We start from the raw sequence: 25415 nt of genomic DNA, 5'->3' as shown, positions 1-25415 counted from the left end.
GTGTACTGCAATGTGAATTAGAGGTGTGTGATTTCTAGCCATCCCACTTATCATCCACATCATTCTGGACTTTACAGCATATGTAGATGGGGCCTTAGTTATCAGAACCAGATATTCAGGAATACAAGGAGAAAATGATAAAACTTCAATTCCATTAACAGGGTTTTTAAAAAAATCACAGAATAAAAGTTAGGATCCAAACAGATAAAAACTGTACCAAGTTATCAGTAATATAGCAAAAGCTGGTTGTTTTATAATGTTTCAAATCCAAATTTAATCAATACACATATGAGTCTGGATATTTCTATCAATGAAATAAAATATTCTACACGTTTTCTTGTTCTGTATTGGAGGTGACAATTAATATTGCTGTGACAGCACTCCATTTTGTAAAGCAGAAAAACAAATCCATTTAGACATACAGGCAAGTCATTATTTGGCCACAGTGGTCCACGCTCTCGTTACATCTAGGATAGACTACTGCAACATGCTCTCCATGAAGTTGGCTTTGAAGACTGTTCAGAAGCTTCAAATAGTCCAACGAGAGTTAACCAGGTTAAAAACTGGAGTGGTGTACAGGGAGCACACAACTCCCATGCTGTCAGCTCCATTGGCTGCCAGTTAGCTACTGAACACAATTCAAAGTGCTGGCTTTAGCCTATAAAGCCCTAAATGGCCCTGGACCAGTTTACCTGTCTGAATGCATCTACCTCTATGAACCACCATGGAGATTAAGATCTTCTGTGGAGGCCCTGTTCTTGGTCCTGCCACCGTTACAGGTGCAATTGGTAGGGACAAGGGACAGGGCCTTCTCAGTGATTGCCCCTCAGCTATGGAACTCCATCCCTGGGGAAATTAGATCAGTCCCCTCCCTTCTGTCCTTTAGAAAGATGGTAAAGACCTGGGTGTGGGACCAAGCCTTTGGGGCAATGAAATAATGCCAGCAATAGGAAATTTCACCCTGCTGAACGGATACGGTATGACTGACTTGTGATGGTTTTAAGTAATGGTTTTAATGTGAAGATAACTGATTTTAGTCTTTATTTATATTTATGGTTTATTTTATGTTCCAGCATTTAATGTTTGCTGTATATATGTTGTGCTCTGCCCTGAGCTCTCTTCGGGGTGAGAAGAGCGGAATATAAATGTTTTAAATAAATTTAAATAAATAAATAATTTCCATTTTTTAAAACTGAATAACAACCACTGGGAGACATAATTTTAAAAGCTAACTTAAAAAACACATATACATACATGTAAGTGTTTGACCATTTTTATTGTCATTGCATGGATAAATAGTTTATCCCATTTTGGATACAATCCTATGCACATTTACCTTGATGCAAGTCCCATTGAATTTAGTGGAGTTTGGATCCATAGGATTGCAATCTCAGAAACTTTATTCCTTGATAATAGATTTTCAACAAATGACAGTGATCAATGCAGACAGGCTGTAGATAACTGTGGTTCCCAATTATAGCATTCACGATTGGAGGAAGTGCCACCATTCCTTTTCTTTTAGAGCCTGGAACAGAAGGATTGTCAGTTTAGACTTTTTTGCACAATATGTGCATTAAAAAACACTACCCTGCAGAATGTTCTGTTAAATCCTTCCTAGCTTGGAACCGAAACTATATATGCAAATAGAAACATACTGAGAGGATTAAAAATATGGTAGAAAATTAGTTTTTTAATAATTAGATTTCATCCAGAAGGGACAATAGAAAGGCCTTTATCCTCCGTAAAGCTACTTTAATGACAGCAAATAGACCAGATGAAGCTGTTTCTAGCCAAAACTGTGACAGGGAAGCTGCAGCAGGACATTCTTTGTGAACACCAAGCTTAATATAGTCAACATAAAATGGAACAAAACGTGATGAGATAGCTAGTTGACAGGGAGACAAGAACCTCCTGTTGTTTGTTTCAATTGTTTCTACTTTTATATTTTGTGTGTCATTTCACCCTTTGCATTATATTGTCTTTGCCTTCTAGGAATCAGCATAGTATTGTGGTTTGAACATTGGACTACAGCTCTAAAGAACACAATTCAGATCCCCACTTACCCATTGAAACTCACTGGGTGACCATGGTCAAATCATATTCTTGTCAGCTCAGAGGAAGGCAACAGTAACCTTCCTCTGAAAAAAATATGCCAAATAAACCCTGTGATACGGTCACTATAGACAGGGGCGGTCCAACCGTTAGGCGAGCTAGGTGGTTGGTGAAGGCGCCATCCTGAGGCAACTCCGCCCAGGTGTGGCCTTCCTGCCTCCGTGGCCGCAGCCTGGTCTGCCTCCATGAGGATCCACCTAGAGGAGGCTTGGGAAGGTGTATTTCGTGGGGAGGAGACAGCCCTCAGGTGCAGGCCAGGATTGGTTCCCTGCCCTTAAAGGGGAAGCAGGAAAGCCTGGTTGGAGGCCAGGCCAGGCTGCAGAGGCAGGAAGGCCTCTTACCTGCCAGGGCCTCTGGAGACCCGTCCCGAGGCAGGTAGCAGGACCGAGTGGTAAACTGGTGTCGAGATGGGCAGCCGCGATGGGCAGCCGCTTGGTCCTGCCCCGCCTCTGGCGGATGGGCAAGATGGGAGGGGCGCCCTCTCCAACCACTATGCATGTGCCATGTGGCCGGCCCAAGGCAATTTTCAAGTGTAGGCGAACAGAATTTTGGCACCCCCCCCCAAACCAATACTGAAAAATAAAAGTGTTGGATAAGCAAAAATGTTGGATAATAAGGAGGGATTAAGGAAAAGTCTAAATAAAGAATAACACTCTGAAAACAGGGGAAATCCAGACAGGAAACAGTCAGGGTCAGCTAACACTTCCCAACCAAGGATGCCCCTAGGGAGGAAGCAGCCAGGCTTTGAATCTGCAAGGCCATTAAATACTAATCAACCTAGCCAATTGCAACATTCACACTTGCCTCAGACAGACAAGAGTTCTTTCTCCCACTCTGGACTTCCCATAGATATATAAACCCCACTTACCTAGCTGCCAACAGACCTCAGAACCTATGAGGATACCTGCCATAGATGTGGGTGAAATGTCAGGAGAGAATGCTTCTGGAACATGGCCAGGCAGCCTGGAGACCTGGCCTCGAGGGTGAAGGCCAGACCAGAACAGGCCATAGAGGCAAGAAGGCCTCTTACCCGCTGGGGCCTCTGGTGACCCGGCCTGAGGCAGATGGCAGGACCTAGTGGTAAACTGGCGCCGAGATGGGTGGCTGCTTGCTCCATGTGGCCACTTGGCCCTACCCCACCTCTGGCGGATGTCAGAGGCAGTTCGAACAGCGAGATGGGCAGGATGCCCTCTCCAACCACTGCGCATGTGCCATGCGGCTGCTTGGTACATGCACAGTGGTTGGAGAGGACACCCCACTCATCTTGTACATCTGCAAGAGGCAGGGTGGGGCCAAATACATCTTCCAGAGGCAGGTCAGGGCCAAGCTGCCATATGGCGCAAGCGGCTGCACATCTTGGTGCCGGTTTACTGCTCGGTCCCACCATCTGTCTCAGGACAGGTCGCCAGAGGCCCCAGTGGGTAAGAAGCCTTCCTGCCTCTGCGGCCAGGCCCGGCCTTCAACCAGGCCACCCTGCTGCCCTTTGAAGGGCAGGGAAGCAATCCTGACCTATGCCTGAGGGCTGTCTCTTCCCCGCCAAAGACACCTTCCCAAGCCTCCTTGGAGGCAGGAAGGCCATGCCTGAGGGGAGGTGCCACAATTGTTGCTGAAGGTGCCATCCTCTAGGCGGTGCCATTGAGGCACCTCTGCCCAGGCATGGCCTTCCTGTGGCCACAGCCTGGGAGGAAGGCTATGCCTGGGCGGAGTTGCGTCAACAGTGCCCCCTACAGGATGCCGCTTTCGGTAACCACCTAGCTTGCCTAACGGTTGAACCATCGCTGGCTGCTGTCAAAAAATAATTTCTAATCTCTGCACTAAATGCACATTCAGAACTACTATCAACAGGTTATTTCTTTTAAAAAAATAAAAAAGTACTAGCTGCATTTCTGATGTGTAAATATAGTCAAACCTTCCTCATCTATTGCAGTCCTAAAGAAAAATATCTTCTGAAATTAGTGTTTGAATCTGGTGTAGATTGACCATGCTTGCCCCTGGGCATTTTCCATCAAGCAAAGAGTAGCATCACTATGGAGGGACATTTAGAATTGTCAAAAAGGAAGTTCTAGTGGCTCACCAAACTACACATTCTAGGATTCCTTAGGAGTGAACCATAGTAATTAAAGTAAAATAATAGTACAGTAGAGTCTCGCTTATCTGACCTCCACTTATCCGACACTCCGTATTATCTCACGCCATCTAGTGGCCAATTGAAAACATTGCACCCTTGAATAGGTGCTCCTTCACTTAATCAAGGGTGAGAGCTATGGCTCTTTTTCCCCTTCGAAAAAACTGGAAGGAGGAGGAAAGCGCATCTCCAAAGGGAAGGAAAGGAAGGGGGGGGGGTGAATCATTTGTATGGGAGGGAGGGAGGGAGGGAGGGAGGAGGGAAAAAAAGGAGCCCTAGAAACACAAGAGAGGTTCTCCAGTCCAGCCCCATTCTGCCAGGCTGGAAGGCACAAGCCAGGCCCTTCTCCCAACACAGAGCCGCCCAGGGCCAGGTGAGATTCTGGAGACAGTTGACCAAGATCAAATATTTAGCAAATATTTAGTGTTGCCATTCCTCTAGGCTCAATATGGAATTCTAGAGATGATTAATCTACAGTATATCAGTGTGTTCCCAGCTCTGGTCTCCCAGGTGTTTTGGATTTCAAACAGGATGTTTTGGTGCTTAATTTGTAAAACCATAATGTAATTTGACATTGAATAGGCTTTTCCTTAATCCCTCATTATCCAACATTTTCACTTTTCCAACATTCTGCCGGCCCGTTTATGTTGGATAAGTGAGACTCTACTGTACTATAATTCTGTAGTTTGTATGGGCTATAGGATTCTGGGAGACCAGGGTTGAATCCCTGCTGAGTCGTGGAAACACTGTGTGATTGAATCTCAGAAGAATTAGTAGTAGTAGTCACACATTCTCAACTTCAGAGGAAGATAATGACCAACTTCCTCTAAATTCCTGCCATGAAAATCCTAGTAGAATGTCATGATAAGTCAGAGACAACTTGAAAGCACATAATTGTAGCACCAGCTGCATATTCTGATTCAAAAATTAGTAAAATGATTTATCACAATAAAGCATATAGGCAATATGACAACAGATAAGCTTTAGGCTTGAGAATTAGACTGGATGTACAGAAAATCACTGCAGTTAAGAGGATCTTTGAAATCATGTAGCAGGTGTTATATGCAGGCTGCATTGATTTGCCACCAATTACTGACAGCTAACAAGAAGCATTTAATGATCTGCCACCATACCAACTGTGCAAAAGCAAAAAATTGTTTCTTAAGAAAGAAAAGACCTCACACAATGTAAATGCTCAAATTGGATTAACTGTTGCATATTGGAATGCTGGCAAAATGTGGAATTCATTTTTAGGATTGTAGTAGGTTTGTAACTCTTGAATGCATTACAAACCCCAATGTGATCAAATGAACAGTAATACTTTAATAATTCAAACCAAGATTGATTAGGAGTAAATTTATACTGTGTGTGTCTGTGCAGTCTACATGGCTCGCATGATTAACCAGTTAAATTGCATCCTATTTCTGCATAACCAGTTTTCTGCTGAAACTTTTTTTTAAGTGGGAGTGTAAAATGAAAAGTCCAATAATTTAGTTTAACCTTTGAAGTACTCCTTGTCAAAGCAACACATCAGTTTAAAAATCTGAATCTGAAAGCACATAAACCTTTTTGATGAAACAGTGTTGATTGAATCACCCCTTGTTCTTGGCAGAAAAAATGAAATGCAAAGATACAAAATGGGGGACGCCTGGCTCGACAGCAGTTCATGTGAAAAAGATCTTCGGGTCCTCATGGACAAAACGTTAAACATGAGCCAACAATGTGATGCGGCGGCTAAAAAAGCCAATGGGATTTTGGCCTGCATAAATAGGAGTATAGTGTCTAGATCAAGGGAAGTCATACTACCCCTTTATTCTGCCTTGGCCAGGCCACACCTGGAATACTGTGTCCAATTTTGGGCACCGCAATTGAAGGGAAATGTTGACAAGTTGGAAAGTGTCCAGAGGAAGGCGACTAAAATTATCAAGGGCCTGGAGAACAAGCCCTATGAGGAGTGGCTGAAAGAGCCGGGCATGTTTAGCCTGCAAAAGAGAAGGCTGAGAGGAGACATGATAGGGGAAGTCATAGATATGTGAGGAGGGAGCAAGCTTGTTTCCTACTGCCCTGGAGGCTAGGACATGGAACAATGGCTTTAAACTACAAGAAAAGAGATTCTACTTGAACATTAGGAAAAACTTCCTCACTGTGAGAGCTGTTCAGCAGGGGAACTCTGCCTCGGACTGTGGTGGAGACTCCTTCTTTGGAGGTTTTTAAACAGAGGCTGGATGGCCATCTGTCGGGGGTGCTTTAAATGTGATTTTCCTGCTTCTTGGCAGGGGGTTGGACTGGATAGCCCATGAGGTCTCTTCTAATTCTATTATTCTATTATTCTTTCTCATTTATGGTTGACCAGGCCTGTAGCCAGGATTTTGGTTTGGGAGGGGCTGGGATTTTGGTTCGTGGGGGGGGGGGTGAGTCTGAGTGAGAGAGGATCTACCCTAGCAAACCTTTTGTATCGTTATCCCAATACCCCCATGCATATGGGATATATTGAGCATGGTGATCAGATCATGATATGAATAAACATAACAGTTTAAATAATAAATGTAAGGCCTTCTCGCGGACCACCCTGAGAATTTCAGGGGGGTTGAAGCCCCTCAAGCCCCCCCCCCCCCCCCCCCGGCTACATGCCTGTGGTTGGCCTTTTTTTTTTATGGAACCCCCTATGGCACAGCTAGTTAAAAAGCTGAGCTGCTGAACTTGCTGACCAAAAGTTTGGCAGTTTGGAGCAGGGGAGCTTCTGCTGTTAGCCCCAGCTTCTGCCAACCTAGCAGTTCGAAAACATGCAAATGCGAGTAGATCAGTAAGTACCACTCCGGCAGGAAGGTAATGGCGCTCCATGCATAACCTTGGAGGTGTCTATGGACAACTCCAGCTCTTCAGCTTAGAAATGGAGATGAGCACCAACCCCCAGAGATGGACATGACTAGACTTAATGCCAGGGGGAAACCTGGCATTACTTTTACCTATTATTTTTTTCTTCGTGTTTGATACTTCTTTTGTTATTTTTTTGTTATGGCTTTGGCTTTGTTTGCTCCCATAACTTTTGTCTCCACTTCTAACTTCATGTTAATGTATGCTTGAAAACAAAAGCACATGTGAAATATGGGACAGAAATGGGCATCATATCATGCACACAGTGTTTTCAAGGTCCATTTTGGTGGTTTGGGTGCATTAAAAATTAACAATGCTTTGAAATCTGGAAGAAAAACTTAGTCTTGAATTTATATGTAAAGCGATTTTGTAGCATATTTTAAATTAACTCAGAGAGAACAATGGTAGCATAATCTTTTGTAGACTTAAGCCCATTTAATCACATACATGGAAATGATGTTCATAGGAACAGGCCTGTATTGCTATATGTTCAGTTGTATGTATGAATAGCAATATAAATGCAAAACTTGTGCGTATGGTGATGAGATGATAGGTTAGTAATTATAGTTGTTGTAGAACAAAGTCAGGAGGAAAGATTTTGCCCATTGCCAAGGAGAGTAGACAACTCTATGAATGGTGGAGGGAGGTTGTTGGAACGTAGTGTGATGCTGGTTGAGAATTAGAGAAACTATTGGATTAGCCAGTCAAGAGTACTCCCATGAGATTGGGGTGTATTGTTATGATATGTGTAGTATGGGAGGAAAACATTGTCTCCATTCAACCCACTGTTGATGGACTGAAATTTGTGGATACATTCCCATTTTGCTATTTTTCATTCTATTCTTCTGTCTGTGAAAAAAGTATGCTACCAACATCTTGTTCTCAGTTAGTTGCTATAAAATCTTTTGGCATACTGATCCAAACTAACAAGGCTATATCATTGAATTCTTCTATTTATACTTCAGTAAGCAAATTAAAAATTATGGCGGGGTGAGTTCTCCGATTCACTTTAACCTAGCAGCTTGACTCATACATCCATAACTTGGTAAACAAAGGGAATGCTATGCTTAGTTGTCTAATCTCAGCAGGGATTGCAGTTATAGAGGACACTAACTGTCATTTATCTATAGATTATCAATATAGGAGTCCTATTTTGATCATCTATAGGTAAATGACAGCTAGTGTCCTCTATACCTTTATAATGCTTTGAAAAGTGTTGTGTGCAGTATTTGTTCTATTTGTTTCATTTGTGTATTTGTTTTGTACCATCCATTTGGAAGGCATGAAATGAAAGACCCCAATTTTGGATGAAACGAAAGACTACATGAAAGAGAAAGCTGCACCGTCACCGTGGCTTTCTTTTGTTTTTGGGCTGCGTGGCTTTCCAGGGGAGTTCTTCTGCAATCGTCAAAGGCCAAAGAAACAGCGATGTGGCCACTGGCCACAGGCTATTTCACGGGGCGACAGCCCCTAAAGCACCCATTGTGGGTGCGTCCTTTGCTGGCTTAAGTAGCTTGCTTGCCTTTTGCCTTGCCTTGCCTTAGGGGCCTTGCCTTGCTTTGCTGCTTCCTTCCTAGATTCTGTCCTTCCATTATTTCTATAAATGTGTGTCTGTTAGCATAACAGACCTTGCTATGCTAACAGCATAACATTAGATGCAGGCCTTAGACACCCCGTCCCCCAAATATGAATAGTGCACTCACAGCCATGATGTATACAAGGAGCGTGAGATTCAAAACACTGATATGTTCAAAACTAGCCTATTGTCACCTTATTTATATCGAGCGTAGAAATGCATTGTTACTTGAATTTGTAATTGCTTCATTATAAAAATTATCAGCTGTCTCACAAATTGAAGCTCATAAATTGAGGCCCCTTCCACATAGCTATATAAAATCCACATTAAACTGGATTATACGGCAGTATAGTCTCAGACAATCCAGTTCAACACTTACTTACTCGTAGGCCAAGGAGATGGTCTTCTAGTTGTTGTGTCTTGGAGGTGTGTCCATAGGTGGCTGAAGAGACCTATTATTGACCCCCATGTTTTCCTGCAGTGAGGACATTGGTTTCCAGGTGGAAGGCGGTCCCGGTCAGGGTTGGCTTGACGCTCCTTCCTCTTGGCAGGTTTCTCCCTTAAGTCCTCCATTCGTGCCTCTTCGAACTCCACAGTACTGCTGTTCACAGCTGACCTCCAGTTAGAGAGCTCCAGGGCCAGGGCTTCCCAGTCCTCAGTGTCTATGCCACAGTTTTTAAGGTTGGCTTTAAGCCCATCTTTAAATATCTTTTCCTGCCCACCAACATTACGTTTCCCGTTCTTGAGTTGGGAGTAGAGTAACTGCTTTGGGAGACGGTGATCAGGCATTCGGACAACGTGGCCAGTCCAGCAGAGTTGATGGCGTAGGAGCATCGCTTCAATGCTGGTGGTCTTTGCTTCTTCCAGAATGCTGACATTTGTCTGCCTGTCTTCCCAAGAGATTTGCAGGATTTTTCTGAGGCAACTCTGATGGAAACGCTCCAGGAGTTGAGTGTGACGTCTGTAGACTGTCCACATTTCGCAGGCGTATAGCAGGGTTGGGAGGACAATGGCTTTATAAACAAGCACCTTGGTATCTTTACAGATGTCCCGATCATCAAATACAGATATTATGGATTGTCTGCCTTGATATTCTGGGTTATATGGCTGTGTGGAAGGGCCCTCAGTCTTTTTCAATCTATTTCTGAGTAGAGCTGAAAGCACTAGTGCTTGTATTCGATAACTCAAGAAGAAATGCATAATCCAAACCTACCTGTCTATAGACAAAGGTTATCTTCTGAAGTTCTCCTCCAAGAGTATTTTTATCCTTTGAAACAGGTTGAAATCAGAAATGGGGATCTCTCACTTGTAGCACCATGCACATAACCAGAAAGGCATACCTTGTGCTAGTGATGTTTTTTCTTGGCACCAGAGAATAGGATCTTACGAGATTTCTGGTGGCCCAGAATCCGTAAAGATGTGGAAAACTATGTCAACACCTGTCCAACATGTCAACGTTCCAAGACACGAAGGGAGAAACCGGCAGGACTTTTGCATCCCCTTCCCACACCATCTCGCCCGTGGGAGATAATCTCCGCAGATTTTATCACGGACTTGCCGCCATCTCTCGGATTTACCACGATCTTGGTAGTGGTGGACCTGTTCACCAAAATGGCTCATTTTATCCCTTGTGAGGGGCTACCTACAGCCAAGGAGACCGCAGACCTATTCCTTCAACATGTATTCCGATTACATGGCTTGCCCAAGAGTTTGGTCACAGACCGGGGAACTCAATTCACCTCTCGCTTTTGGACAGCCCTTCAAAAACTATTGGGCATTGACTCTCGTCTATCCTCAGCCCACCATCCCCAAATGGATGGGCAAACTGAGCGCACCAATGCCACTCTGGAACAATATCTCCATTGTTATGTCAACTATCAACAGGATAATTGGGCGGCCCTGTTGCCCCTCTCGGAGTTTGCCTTCAACAACGGTGTCCAAAACTCAACCAAGGAAGCCCCGTTCTTTGCAAACTACGGTTTCTACCCCCGTTTTTTCCCTTCCGTCGTGGAGACCTCAGAAGTTCCTGCAGCGGAGAATTGGCTTCAAGAACTCACAGCAGTACAAGATCTGTTGCACCAGCAACTTGATCAAGCCAAGGAGGACTACAAACGTCATGCTGACAGCCATCGCCAGCTTGGTCCTGAGATCAAGGTAGGAGACCGGGTGTGGTTGTCCACTCGCTATTTGCCCTCCCAACGCCCCTGCCGGAAGTTAGATGCCCGATTTATTGGTCCCTACCCAGTGGTGGCCCAACTTAACCCCGTGACTTTCAAACTCCAACTTCCGCGTTCCATGCACATCCATCCGGTGTTCCATCGTTCCCTCCTCCTCCCGGCGGATGGTGTTCGCCCGGATGCGAGCCGTCCACCCCCGGTCCCAACAGTGGTAGACGGGGAGGAGGAATTCGAGGTCCAGGACATTTTGGATTCTCGCCTACATCGCCGTCGCCTCCAATATTTGATTGATTGGGTGGGCTACGGACCTGAGGAACGCTCTTGGGAAGATGCTTCCACAGTGCATGCCCCTGACTCAGTCCGTCGCTTTCATCAGACCTACCCTTCCAAGCCCTGCGGCCCTCGGGGAGGGGCCCTGAATGAGGGGGGCCTTGGGAGGAGGGATAGTGTGATGTCCCATGGGCCATGGAGTCCTGATCCCAGTGCCATTGTGGCTGATGAGGAGGAAAATAGAGGATTTTTGCCGGCTCAGCAAGAGCCGGAATCTTTCCAGATGCCTGATGTTGATGTTTCTACCCGAGAGCCCATTACGGAAGACCTTGACCAGGCCTTTCCCACTGCCCCCCCCCCTTTTCCCAGGAAACAGTCCTATGCGGCGGGCAGGAGTGAGAAAGAGCAGGTTCGGAGGAGCTTGAGAATAGCAGCTAAACAAGACGCTAATTAGCCATGTTCCCCTGGGAAATTCTAGGGAGGAATGCATCTGGAGGGAGATGTGTTCCGTTCTCCTTTCCCTTGGGAAAGGAAGCTGGACACCTGCTTTGCAGAGAAATGAAACCGGGATAAAAGTGCCCGACACGAAGAATTCCGTGCGGAGTCAACAGATCTACTTCGGGAGTGATTTCGTGGTTCCAGCCAAGTGTGGACTTCGCAAAGTCCGCAACTCCAGTTCCTTGCCTTGCCTTGTCTAGCCAAGTATTCAAGAACTATCTTGCCTTGTTCCCAGCCTTGGACCTTGTTTTTAGTATCAAGCCTTGTTTCAAACTTTGCTTTGGACTTACTCTGAACTTTGGAAAGAATTTGGACGTTTCCCCACTCTATTACTTGCAAATAGAGTGTGTTTCGGTTTGGATCTTCAACTTTGGACCCTAATATAAAATATTGGACAATATAATTTTGGACTATTTCTGACCTTTCCTGAAAGGTCTTTTATTGGACTATATTTCCTACTTGTTTTTATTATTCTTACATATTTCTTTAATAAAGATATTAGATAGTTTTTGGCCTCCGTGTGTCGGTTCTTAGTGCTCTCGTTGCCTTGGGCGTGACAATGAGACAGGTTAGCTTGGTTAAATCTGCCTTCAGAGCAGCCCCAGATTCAACCCATATCTATATCTGCTGTACTGGGAAGTCACTTCCTCCATGTCACCAGTGCCATCATTCATACCAGGTGACTCTTCTGATGTCAGAACAGGGTGTCCACATGACCACCAAGGAGGTGGTGAGATTGCCCCCTTCTTCTTGCTAACTGCTCAGGTGCCCTGTTCTAACATCAGCAGAGGCACCCATAGTGGCCTGGAGATCTGATGGAGCTCTGTGGTCAGCTAGAAATGGTGGCAATGAAACGGGCATTATCCATCCCTTTCTCCTGCACTAATATGCACAGGAATAGGATGATGATGGCAATGTCCATCTGGATTGCAGATCGGATTGAATTTGACCTGATTCAGCTGTTCAGACTGCCTCATAGCCCCAAGTTATTTGAAAGTTTCCATAGGCTGCAATTCCACATGGTCACCACAGAACAATTATATCATATTCTAGGATCTGCCAGGTCCTTCTGGAAACTGCAGTAAATAATGAAGTCACTTTGTATCTGACTATAAGGACATAGCCAGATGTCTCTGTAATTCCCTCATTCCCAACAATGAATGGAAAGGCCACAGAAAACCTCTGTGACAAAAGCTAGGTGAGCTTTTGTCACAGAAGAGAGTGGGAGGGATTACCAGCCTCTGCAGCTACTAAAAATAGATATATGCAGGTGTAAGTTTAACTTTTGTCTGCATATGCCACTCATAGCATTGGATCCATAGATAGCTACACTGTTCATCTTCCTGTGCTGCCAATGCCATCAATCCCTATGCTAAGTTTAAAGAAAATCATGCAGATCTTAAAATTTAAAGTACACTCATTTAGTAGACCTCTCACAACTTTTAGGTGGAAAGGAGCTGCCAAAGTATAGTGAAGTGGAAGAAGCAGGGATAAAATGCTGTTACACTGATTCTCAGCATTCTAATGTTGCAAGTCTCTTCAAACTCTGCGCCATGGTTCTTTCTTAAGATAAGGTATCAGGTTTTGTTGTTGTTTTTGCCTGCTTCAAACAAGTTTAGATGAAAGGTGCATCTATAGCAGATCTGGGCAACCTTCAGCCCACCAGGTGTTTTGGATTTCAACTCTCACAATTCCTAACAGCCTACCAGCTGTTAGGAATTAAGGAAGTTGACATCCAAAACAACGAGAGGGTTGAAGTTTGCCCAGGCCTGATCTATACTGTAAAATTAGTGAAGTTTGACACCACTATTTTCTTTAGCACAATGCTGTGGAATCATGGAAGCTGTAGTTTTACAACACAGTTTGCCCTCTCTGCCTCACCAAAACACAAATCCCAGGATTCCATAGAATTGAACCATAACAATTAAAGTGTTGTCAAGCTGCATTCATTCTACAATGTAGATGCACTCTAGGTTTGAGAGGTTGCTCAAGTGTTTTCTGCAAACCCACAAACTTCACTACTGGTTTTTAAATCCTATGGGGAAAGGATCTGACTTCTTGCACCATGGATAATGCTGGCACATGTATATCTGAATGCATGCATACTTAAATAATATATACATTGTCCCACAGTTTGCACTTCTATTATTTTCAATTGAAATAAGTACTCAAGAAATGCTAGGATTTTTTTTTTTTAAAGTAGAACATCGCCTTACTCTCTAAAAATAACAAGTAGCTCAGTTTACAAGAGGTCCAAATAGCTCTTTGAGAGCTGATAATGAAGTTTGGCAGTCATGTCACATTTCTTAAGGATACTATTGGAAATGTGCCTGAAGTAAAACTCACTCTTTTTCTTCTTCTTGTGCTCTGCTGGTCAGGCAAGAAACATACAATTTGTTGTTTAGCTATAGCATCCTCTACATTGTCCTCAAAAGGGAGTACAGTTATAATGCAAACTGCAACCTTGTTGCCATATTATTCTTTTGTTGTATTTTTATCTTCACATTATATAGCTGCAATTTATTCTGCTCCGAAGAAAAACAAGTAGAAAGCAGAGGAAACGAGCACAAGAACAGAACAGAGAGCATGGAAAGAGGGAGACATGCCTATACGATGCACCATTATGACATGCTGCTTGGAGAAAATTATCTTATTCAGCCAAATATGTTCAACATCATGTTCCCATACCAGGGGTGACAGATGATACCTCCCATTTCCATAGGGAGATGAATCTGCTACAGGATCTTATTCAAACAAGAACACTATCCAAAGTGCCATTCTATAGCATTGTAAACTATTGTAAAGAAGTTCCTCAGATTTTTTTCACCCATTTTTCCCCTACCAAAAAATAAAAATAAAAAAATAAACAAAAGGCTGGAACAAAAATGTCTCGGCATATCCACTTTTTTTGCCAATTTTGCTCCAGCCAATGCAATCTACTGCCACCAAAAAGTCCCTTGACATTATTTTTGTTTTTGCTGTGATGCACAGAAGCAGATGGGCATACTCTAGTTTTGTAGGTTGGCCCTATCTGAGAGAAACTGGAATCTCTTCCATTGGGGAACATTGGAATTCACTGGTGTCAGGCAGTAAACCCCAATAGAAGTAAACATTTTATTATATTTTACTCATTTTTATTACAGCTTACATTTCCTGTTTCTGGCTGTCTGAATGGAACACACTTGATACTACAGAGCCAAATATATCACATGGAATTCTCATTGAGGTTGAAAAACATTGTTAAAACTCTCGTAAGTTTTTGTTTGTTTTAATTTTAATATATGTACATGAGGGTTAAATAACTCACTGTTAAATTGTCTAAATTGCTCTTTCTCTTCCTTTCAAAGTCTCAAAATAATCAGACAAAAAAACAAAAAAAAGTTTCATTCTGCCAAGTCCTCTCTCAGTTTTGGAATGATTTCTTAAAGCCAGCCTGAACAAAAAGCTGCCTGAGTGCTTCCAGGAGTGGATCATCCCCAAAGCTCAAATTAAGAAAAATTGTGTTTGTTTTGAATGATTAGTTTTACAATGCCTTAGAAAATAAATCTAACATGGGGAACAGCTTGGACCATGCTTCATCCCTACCAAACATCCAATTCCTCAAGCCAACACCTCAGGGTTCTCATATATCTTTCAGCATAACAAAGACAGAATTTTTTGTATAGCCGTGGAATATTCACCCATTCTGCATGCTAAGAAGAATTTCCATCATATCTTACTCCTTTGAGGAATTATTTACCCCAAGGCCTTGTCACCAAAGGCAAAAATAAGCTCAAGCCTTCAAAGGATCCAAGCAAAGTGCCTGAGTAGAGCAGATTCCAAGTTTTGTGGGCCATCTCTGCAGGCATTTCTGGAGACTTTTTTGTCATCTCTGAACAACTTTTCCACCCAGAGTTTGAAAGTTGTTACAAGATTGGCATATTAAACAAGGCCATCCTTTCTCAAGTTTAGTTAACAGTTAGAGTAGATTTATTGCCAATCTGGCTACAACATCTGCACTGCTAAATGACTTGTTAAAGAAAAAATCATTTTGTCTTGTTGCCAGAGCTTCGGGTGGCTAAAAAAAAAAAAAGTTAACATCTACAAGAACATTCTAAATGAGATGAATTTTTTTGCCTGAAAGGAAATAACAGGGTGATCCTACGTAGGTCTATACCTCTGGTTCCTATTGTGGGGCACATGTCCCACAAGGGGGCAATTTGATTGGGGGGGGGGACAATTTGAGAATGATTTATTAACAGTGATCTTTTTGGCATTTCTTGTGGTTCTAGGGGTTCCCATATAAAGTATATAAATATATATATTGTGACAGACACATTTTAAAAATTAAAATCATAATGTACATGGTGGTCAGCTGGTGACAATGGATAAATGCTGCTTATAGAGAGGAATCATGAAAGCATAAAGGGCTCTTCCAGACAGGTCCTATATCCCAGGATCTGATCCCAGGTTTTCTGCTTTAAACTGGATTATATGAGTCTGCACTGCCAGATAATCTGGGATAAATAGAAAACCTGGGGTCAGATCCTGGGATAAAGGGCCTGTCTGGAAGGGCCCAGTGTTAACTAGAGAGTGCATCAGCACAGAAAAGTGAGGCAGCTTTCATTCCAAACACCCCACTCTTCTCATTGTTCTTTTAACATTACAAGCTATACAATATGTGAACATGTATTTTGTTGTGCCTATAAATGTAGCAATAAATCTGTGAAAAAAATCCAAAGGACAATTATTACTTTCACAAGTACATCAATATTTTTATGAAAAAAAACAAGCTGCAAGACAATTAATGTCAGGTGACAGGATATTCTCACATATTCTCACAAAATACACGCAATCAGGTGTATTTTGTTCCCCTGAATTTGATGCAGTTTACTCAAATCAATAGCGCCTCAAAGATTACTAGCACACATGTGACAGTTGTTCTATTTCATGACATAACTTTATCAAGTGCAAAGTGTTTTCATTAGCAAAAATCAGTATTTGTCAGGTTCGAGCACAGAAATCTCACATTTTCCATTCCCACAATTGTTTCCTGATATCTTGCTGGCTCCTTAAAATACTTGCATTATTTTTAATAGATGTTGAACAGAGAAAAATGTGCATTGACACATCATTAACCACCAACAAATGATGTTGACTGTAATGTCAGGAAACCCACAAGTTGAAGTTTTGGATCTAGCTTCACTGTCTGTGTCTCGTTACCAGGCTTGAGCAAATTTTTCGTTAGTTCGTTAAATTCGTTTAAAATTCGTTTCGTAATTACTTTTGAATTGATATTGAAACATCTGCTCACTGCCTTACAAATATTACGAATTTGAATAATAAAAGTACCTTTTTTTGTTTGTTTCTGATGTCAGCCTCACATCAATACCAGGCAAAATTCTGGAAAAGATCATTAAGGAAGTGGTCTGCGAACACTTAGAAACAAATGCGGTCATTGCTAATAGTCAACACGGATTTACCAAAAACAAGTCATGCCAGACTAATCTGATCTCTTTTTTCGATAGAGTTACGAGTTGGGTCGATACAGGGAATGCTGTGGATGTAGCGTACCTGGATTTCAGTAAGGCCTTCGACAAAGTCCCCCACGACCTTCTGGCAAACAAACTAGTAAAATGTGGGCTAGACAAAACTACGGTTAGGTGGATCTGTAATTGGCTAAGCGAACGAACCCAAAGGGTGCTCACCAATGCGTCGTCTTCATCATGGAAAGAAGGGATAAGTGGAGTGCCGCAGGGCTCCGTCCTGGGCCCGGTTCTGTTCAACATCTTTATTAACGACTTAGACGAAGGGTTAGAAGGCACGATCATCAAGTTTGCAGACGACACAAAACTGGGAGGGATAGCTAACACTCCAGAAGACAGGAGCAGAATTCAAAACGATCTTGACAGACTAGAGAGATGGGCCGAAACTAACAAAATGAAGTTCAACAGGGACAAATGCAAGATACTTCACTTCGGCAGAAAAAATGGAAATCAAAGATACAGAATGGGGGACGCCTGGCTTGACAGCAGTGTGTGCGAAAAAGACCTTGGAGTCCTCGTGGACAACAAGTTAAACATGAGCCAACAATGTGATGCGGCTGCTAAAAAAGCCAATGGGATTCTGGCCTGCATCAATAGGGGAATAGCGTCTAGATCCAGGGAAGTTATGCTCCCCCTCTATTCTGCCTTGGTCAGACCACACCTGGAATACTGTGTCCAATTTTGGGCACCACAGTTGAAGGGAGATGTTGACAAGCTGGAAAGTGTCCAGAGGAGGGCGACTAAAATGATTAAGGGTCTGGAGAACAAGCCCTATGAGGAGAGGCTTAAAGAGCTGGGCATGTTTAGCCTGCAGAAGAGAAGGCTGAGAGGAGACATGATAGCCATGTACAAATATGTGAAGGGAAGTCATAGGGAAGAGGGAGCAAGCTTGTTTTCTGCTGCCCTGCAGACTAGGACACGGAACAATGGCTTCAAACTACAGGAAAGGAGATTCCACCTGAACATCAGGAAGAACTTCCTCACTGTGAGAGCTGTTCGACAGTGGAACTCTCTCCCCCAGACTGTGGTGGAGGCTCCTTCTTTGGAGGCTTTTAAGCAGAGGCTGGATGGCCATCTGTCGGGGGTGCTTTGAATGCGATTTCCTGCTTCTTAGCGGGGGGTTGGACTAGATGGCCCATGAGGTCTCTTCCAACTCTACTATTCTATGATTCTATGATTCTATGTCTTCGGATCGCCCCCCCCCCCCCGCCTGCGGGGACCACACCGGCTCAGTAGAAGCCTTCCGCGAAGCAGGGAGGGAGCGAAGAGAAGAGAGAAGAGCCATGCCTGCCTGCGCTTGGCCTTCTCCTCGCCCTGCCTCGCCCTGGAGCCGCCGTTTGGTTTTGCTTCTTCAGCCAGGCTTAAAGGGGAATACCAAAACAAGGCTTGCCTTCCTAAACGGAATCCTTAGAGCCAGAGGATATCCCTTTAAGAGATATCTCCACTGAGGAGATCTCCCAGAAAGGATTCTGGCACCAGCTCAATTGCAACAGATTCAGTGCCATGTCATGTGAGCTGTAGTTTTACAAAGTCCCTAGCCTTCCCTGCAGAAGAGAGCCAGTACCATGCCAAACTACAACTCCCAATTTTCTGTCAAATTGTTTTGGATTTCAACTCCTACAATTCCTAACTCCAGACATGGGCAAAGTTTGCCCTTGCCTGGTATAGAAGCATTCTATTCTTCTCCAGACATGCCAACAGTATTAAGTGATAAAATCTTGGGCATTTTTTCCTTTAATGCTAAAGGCTGGGTTGCTATGAGTTTTCCGGGCTCTATGGCCATGTGCCAGAAGCATTCTCTCCTGACGTTTCACCCACATCTGTGGCAGACATACTCAGAGGTTTTGACGTCTGTGCGAAGCTAGGCAAGTGGGGTTTATATCTGTGGAAGGTCCAGGGTGGGAGAAAGAACTCTTGTCTGTGGGAGGCAAGTGTGAATGTTGCAATTGGTCACCTTGATTAGCATTGAATAGCCTTGCAGCTTCAAAGCCTGGCTGCTTCCTACCTGGGGGAATCCTTTGTTGGGAGGTATTAGCTGGCCCTGATTGTTTCCTGTCTGGAATTCCCATTTTCTGGGTGTTGTTCTTTTACTGTCCTGATTTTAGCTCCTACAGCTTAGCTTTCTCTGCCAATAATGGTACCATACCAAACTAAAGCTCCCAAGATTCTGTAGCAGTGAGCCATCTTGGATATTGTAAGGGATTTATTATTATTATTATTATTATTATTATTATTATTATTATTATTATTATTATTATTATTAGACCTTGCTCCCAGGAAGGTGCCTTCGCTGTGGCTCCCAACTTATCTATCTACCTTTCCACATATTCTCCACATTGTGTGTATGTGTATGTATATTATATATACATGAGCCCCGATGGCGAAGTGTGTTAAAGCACTGAGCTGCTGAACTTGCAGACCGAAAGGTCCCAGGTTCAAATCCCGGGAGCAGAGTGAGTGCCCGCTGTTAGCTCCAGCTTCTGCCAACCTAGCAGCTTGAAAACATGCCAATGTGAGTAGATCAATAGGTACCGCTCTGGCGGGAAGGTAATGGCACTCCATGTAGTCATGCCGGCCACATGACCTTGGAGGTGTCTATGGACAACACTGGCTCTTGGGCTTAGAAATGGAGATGAGCACCAACCCCCAGAGTCAGACATGACTGAACTTAACGTCAAGGGATACCTTTACCTTTACCTATACACACACACACACACACACACACACATATGAGGGACTATATATATATATATATCACACATACAGTATATATCACACACACACCAATTTAACAAAGTTTCAGCCACAAAAACAAAGTTTCTGAAGTAGAACAATGACTTTCACAGTAAAGACAACCCAATTTAACAGGAAATAAGACTTTCAAACCAGGAACAGATTTCTGCAATTATTAAAAAATGGTTTATTATAAAAGCTATGAAAATTCGCCAAAAATCAGAGGATAAGGGAAACGTTCCAAATTTTGGTGAGCTATCAGTGTTAAATGTGTTCTACCACTGTACCAAGTTTGAAGAAGATCACTCAAAAAATGAGGGCGGGAGAGTCCTGTAAAATCTCCCCTCGTGCTGTTTTTTTTTGGCCACTGCGCATGCGCGTCCGCCATTAACGAATTACTTTTGAAACTAACGAATTTTCATTAATTTCGAATTTTTGGGGGGGCAAAATTCGGAAATGACATCAGAAACGAAACGCTGGCGCCCCCTACTTTTGAAACGAGTTTAGAATCAATTTTTTCATGGATCGCTCAAGCCTACTCGTTACAACAAAAGAATACCAAATGTGCCATCAAATTGCTAACAAAAAAGATACAAAAATCATTGGGAACATAATTTTAGTGAAGTTGGAGAATGGTAGCAGAAGTATCATGGAAATGTGATCAATGTTATTTATTTATTTATTTATTTATTTCGTGTCAGGAGCAACCTGAGTCGCTTCTGGTGTGAGAGAATTGGTCATCTGCAAAGACGTTGCCCAGGGGACACCCAGATGTTTTTGATGTTTTTACCATCCTTGTGGGAGGCTTCTCTTATGTCCCCGCATGGAGCTGGAGCTAATAGAGGGAGCTCATCCCCGCTCTCCCTGTGTGGGATTCGAACCTGGCAGCCTTCAGGTCAGCAACCCAACCTTCAAGTTACAAGGCTTTAATCCTCTACGCCACCGGAGGCTCCTTATCAAAGTTTATTTAATACTTTAAATACACTTATTTCTATTTAGAGTTCTATAGTGGTTATTATTATATTTCCCTCATTTATAAACTATGGGACCTTCAACAGTGTCATTAAATGTTTCTCCGCTGAATACACTTAGGCTCCTTCTACACTGTTATATAATCCAGATTATCAAAGCAGATAATCCACATTATCTGCTTTGCACTGGAATATATGAATCTACACTGCCATATAATCCAATTTAAATAAGATAATCTGGATTTTATATGGCAGTGTAGAATACCACTGTCTGTGCTATAATCCCATTGCCTTATCAAGAATAGTGACTGAAATGACATTCTAAAGATGTTACCGAAGAGATTCTTCTGGCACTGAAATAAAGTTCATATTGTTGGAGTATATGAAGCTCAGTAGCCTGATTATTTTGACTAGTAACAGAATTAACTGCTCATGTTATATATATAGTCACCAAGTTACGAACAAGATACGTTATGTAGGTTTGTTTGAATTTCATCACACTTTCTGTCCCTGTGACAGTTGGATTTTGAAAAATTTGGCTTCTCGTGCAAACAAGGATTGATGAGAAAGCTTTAGTGGAGATACCTTTTCCCCATAATAACATTTCCATGAGTGAATTTCTCTTCCGAGGGGTAGATTTCTCTCACTTTCTGTTGTCTCACCTCCGTTCTTAACAATGAGTCATTTGTAAGTAGGATGTTTGTAACTTGGGAACTACCTGTATATGTTCATAAAACGATACTGTGTCTAATTGATGACAGAGTTAAGCAAGTGAGGTCTGAGGTCGTTTGATATTCTCTACAGTATTCGAGAACAGCATAGCTTGTAATATTTGTGTTTCTTTTAAAACACACACACAAACAATAAAAACAAAACAAGAACAGCCATTTTGGCATAGCTTGGCTTTAATCCACCTCATATAACAACATAGTTTAAATCAACCAGGTGTTACTTAAAAGAACAGCATGGAGATCTGTGCATTGGGATATCTAAAGCACATTCTTTACTTGGCAGCTGTTAGTATCAGAGTTTTAATGAAGGGGAAAGGGCACACACACACACCCACACACACACACCCCTACTGAACAATAGAGGTACTAGGTGTTCTTGGATTCCAATATTTAAAGCCCCAAAGCTACTACATTTCCTCCACTCTAGAGGAGAAATAACAACAAGATGTTGCATTATTTGCTATCCTGCTGCTTCTGCTTGTTATTACAGAAAGTGATTGTTGCAGTCATTACTATTTCTGAAGATATGGAGGGAAGCCTTGTTGCTTTGTTTGGATATCTTTTCTGTGATTATGTAGGAGGTATGTATTTGCCTTATCACATAAAGTCAGACTTTGTGAGTTTAGGTTGGTGAGACAGTTTCCAGGTTAGAATGCTTAGAGGTATATAGCTTTATGTTAGATGATACAATCAGTAATTAGGAAATAAAGCTTTGTTAATGGTAGTTTATTAGCAAATGTTTAGGAGATAGCGGTCTGAATTTTATGCTAGCGCTATCTAGAATGACTGGGACTAGTTAGTCACACCAAACATAAGCTCAATTGATTTCATTTGGTCCACTTTACATCGGATCAACATTGAACTTAGCATGATACTACGAATCAATGCCCACATTATAATTATTCTTTTAGTGCAAAACTCACTTCATAAATTGTGCTGGAACTGTTATCTGCTGTCAAGTTGATTTTTACTAATGGCAACCCCAGGAATGAAAGATCTCCAAGCCTCCTTGTCATCAGTATCCCTGCTCAGGTCTTGCAGACTTGTGGACATGATTTCTTTGATTTAGTTTATCCAGCTTAAATGTGGTATTTCACCCCATATCACTACGAAATAGCAAAATGTATGTTGTTCCTAGCTGAACTGTATTGACATTCCAAGGTTGTATCTATGTAGGTGTCGCACCTCAGGTTAGCTTCACCTTGCTAAATACACCAGGCTGCACACGAGTTATAGTCTTTTGTAGTTTATTAGAAGATAGGAAATAAGTAGTTCTTAAACGCAAAAGTAAAGTTCCAAAAAATTGTTGCAAAACCAAAGCTATAGAGAATAATCCAAGAAAACATTAGGCATAAAACAAGGTTCCATGAATGCATGACAAGGTCCCATGAACTTGAATATACAAAACTGCAAGGAAATCCAGCAGAGCAAGAGATTGCTTCTTGACTCCAAACGAGACGTTGCTTTTGACAAAGGTTTGTCTCTCCACACACCCTTTAATATTCCCTGCATAGCATTAACACATTTCTTTGGCCTCTGACCTCTCTCATTTGCTATTCTGACACTCCAGCAAACTCAGAATTCCAAACGGCCAGCTTGGTCCAGAGATCTGTTTCGTCAAGGCCAGACAGCTCGTTAGTAGCAGCCTCTGTCTGCATGCTATCTAGCTGGGAGCTGTCCTCCCTTTGCACCTGACTAGCTTCAGTATCATCTCCAGTATCATCAACACCATTTCCTGCCATGGGAATGCCTCCCTGCTCCTCATCTCTCACAGCAGGGACACTCTGAACCTGAATCCCATAAGTCCCATCCTGTCAGGACCCTGGCTGCAGAGCACCAATAACCTTACACAGAGGCCAGTCTCTATCTAATATCTTTATTTAAGAAATATATAAAATCAATAAAAACAAGTGAAGAATATAGTTCAGAAGCAGACCTTTCAGATGAGGTCAAATATAGTCCAGAAATGTATTGTCCAATATATGATATTAGAGTTCAAAGTTTTAATCCACTTGACCGAAACACACACTTTGCCAAGCAATAGTGTGGGGAAATAACAGAGTCTTTAAAGTCCAATGAAGCTTGACAACAAGGCTGGAAATAAACTTGATTCTTGGCTAGATCCGTGACTGAAGACGAGGCAAACATGAAGCATGAAACAGAGTCCGTGGTAAAACCGTGAGACAGGGCAAGGCTTGAAGCTTGATCCGGGAAGCAAGGAACTGGGATTACGAAGTCCACACACGATCTCTCTCCTCAAGCTGATCAATTGACTCCGCAAAGAATCCCTCGCGCCAAACACCTATATTGGGTCTCGTTTTCCCGCCAACAGAACTCTTTCCCTAGAGAACGAGAAGCGAAACCCAACTCTGTCCAGATGCATGACTCCTTAGAATTTCCCAAGGGAAGCAGACCTAATCAGCCATTTGTTTGGCAGCAATTCTCAGGCTTCTCCGATTAGCCTCCCTGACTCCCCTGTCTTTAGAATAATTTTCCCTCCTGGAAAACGGGGGGGAGTTCTGCCCAAGGCCTGTTTGGCTGAATTCTTGAGGGCAAACATCAACATCCTGCAGGTGAAGAGACTCCGGCTCTTGCTGAACCGGCGAAAACCCCATGTTTTCCTCTTCGTCTGCCACAATAGTACTAGGAACAGGACTACAAGGCCCATGAGTCATCACACATCTGAGTCATCTTGAACCTGAATCCCATCATCTTGAACATCTGGAACCTGAGTACCACAATCCCCATCAGAGTCACTCTGAGACTCCAGCTGAGTCACAACAGTAGGACAAATAAAATGAACTCACCTCGAAACTGCAGTGACCACTGACCAGTCCACACAATGTAAAGCCAGTTCTGCGAAATAAACACTACTTACAGCTGTTAATCCTGCAGGTTAATCTTGCTTCTAGGAAATCTCTGAGGAACCTCTGATGTGTTTGAAGGGTGGAGGGATAAATTGGGCTAGGTACAGGGTGATTCATAGGGATGTGCGATGGATAAAATAAGTTTCAAAAGTCATTACAAAATTAGGGGGTGCGACGTTTTGTTTCCAAAGTATCATTAGTAAAAATTTTGTTACTATAATGATAGTAATGCAATTTTATTACTATTTTGATAAAGTAATTGCGTGCAAAGGGGCTTCCAGGGCTCCTTTCCCCCTCATTTTAGAGCTATTGGGATGAAACTTGCTACAATGATAGAACATGTGTAACCCCTCCAAATTTCAGAATGTTTTACTTTATTGATTTGTGGGAATTTTTAAATTACCATTAAAAAAAACTACAAGAGCTATGTTCTGGAAATTCTCTACAATTACACAACATAACCAGGGCATAATTCTCCCCAAATTTCAGAAAAATTAGCACATCTCCTGATTTTGGGGAATTTAATTTTTTTGTCAAAAATATCATGTTTAGCTGCAATGGCTAGCTGGAATGGGGTGGGGTGGGGTCCACACTTGGAGGACAAGACACATTTACCACTGCAAGCAAGCCCATCAAGTGTCAGAACATTTGGGTCGTCCACAGATTTTTAGTAAATTCTTAATGTTTCTAGAAATAAAATCTCCTTTTAAAAAACCAAAGATATCCCCACAGAATCCCTGTGAAAGTGGGAAAATATATTTTTATCTAAGAACAACAAATGTGATCCACAGATTTATGCCGAAAGAGATTCCTAGAAAGGTATTTCCTAGGAATCTCCAGATCCGCTAGCAGAACTATGGCCATTATTCTTTTTAGAATCATAGAATCATAGAGTTGGAAGAGACCTCATGGGCCATCTAGTCCAACCCCCTCCCATGAAGGAGGAAAATTGCATT

The 25415-nt window shown here is 42.7% G+C and overlaps 1 long non-coding RNA gene across 6 annotated transcripts in view; it reads right to left on the bottom strand.

The window, feature by feature from the left end:
* The window catches only part of LOC134297100 (uncharacterized), a 132878-nt gene that overhangs the window by 15860 nt on the left and 91603 nt on the right, over window positions 1–25415 (bottom strand). For all 6 annotated transcript variants that reach the window (XR_010003833.1, XR_010003829.1, XR_010003832.1 and 3 more), the window contains one exon: window positions 1337–1525. This is a non-coding gene — a long non-coding RNA (uncharacterized LOC134297100). The remainder of the gene's footprint in view (window positions 1–1336; window positions 1526–25415) is intronic.

Source organism: Anolis carolinensis, chromosome 2, assembly GCF_035594765.1.
Source record: "Anolis carolinensis isolate JA03-04 chromosome 2, rAnoCar3.1.pri, whole genome shotgun sequence".
Classification (NCBI taxonomy): domain Eukaryota; kingdom Metazoa; phylum Chordata; class Lepidosauria; order Squamata; family Dactyloidae; genus Anolis; species Anolis carolinensis.
This window is presented reverse-complemented; position numbering and strand designations above follow the sequence as displayed.